Here is a 1,132-nt window from a genome sequence, read left to right on the forward strand (position 1 = left end):
TGTAAGAGTGTTTTTAATATTTCCAAACATCTCAGCAATGCTGTAAATTATTTGATCAAATTGCCTGCTGCAGTGTTTTTGTGATCAAGCTACTCCTCCCCTCAACCTCAAATCACGTATACAAAGAATATTGATTGCAGTGATTGAAATCTTCATGGAAAAGTAAGGTTTAGGCACACCTCAATTTTGTTTGACCTTGTTGGTTGTTATGTGAATGGCGCAGGCAACACTGCCAGTTCCACATGAAGGTTGGAGGGGCTTGTATTCACCTGTTTTCACCTGTTTTTCACAAAATGGAACCCATTTCAAATGGTGCCCTGTAGAGATGTCCTGCAATTTATGTATGGATACTAAGTTGATATTTTAGAAACATTTTAATAGGAATAACAAAACAAATTAGTGGAAAACTGAATCTGGAATAGTAAAATCGCAAGCATATTTGTGGTGATCTTTTTTTTTCATGCAGATTCATTGCAATCAAGTTCATGGAAGCTGCCCATCAGTTGTATCTATACAGTACACTGCACAACACAGCCATATAGTTTTACCAATGGGTCAACGCCAGGTCAAACTAATGCTCGCTACTTATTTTCATTTACTGTAGTGACTATTATGAGATTATAATTTGATAAATGGTGGTCATTTGAAAGTGTGTTTGGCCAGCTCTATTATCAAGTTGTGCTTAGTTTGTATCATATTAGAGCTTCTGTTTTCAGCATTAAATATTTGATAAATTGCAGCCATAGTTTGAATTTGCATTGCAGCAGAGGCAACAACAATAATGTATTACAATTGAATGTCATTTGATCTGAAGTATGTTTTTGTATTACAAATGTCTGTTAAGCAGTGGGGATACACTTTGACGACATGCTCCTTACAGATATTGTGTGCGATTTATTGGAATATTACTTATCAAATGCCAGTTTTCAGAATAAAAATCTGTTTTTAAATTGCTCAATGACATGGATTACTAAGAATCTACTTTTAATGTTGAAGACTAGAGGCATTTCCACTATTTCATGAATTCTGTTGAAATAACAATTTGCAAACCTGAACATTTGTGTAGGTTGAAGTCACCAGCAGAGGGCGCTTCTTTATCACAATATTATTGTATCTGTGAGGGTTTTAGTAC

Source organism: Saccoglossus kowalevskii, chromosome 8 (genome assembly GCF_978046115.1).
Source record: "Saccoglossus kowalevskii chromosome 8, keSacKowa6.1, whole genome shotgun sequence".
NCBI classification, from domain to species: Eukaryota; Metazoa; Hemichordata; class Enteropneusta; family Harrimaniidae; genus Saccoglossus; species Saccoglossus kowalevskii.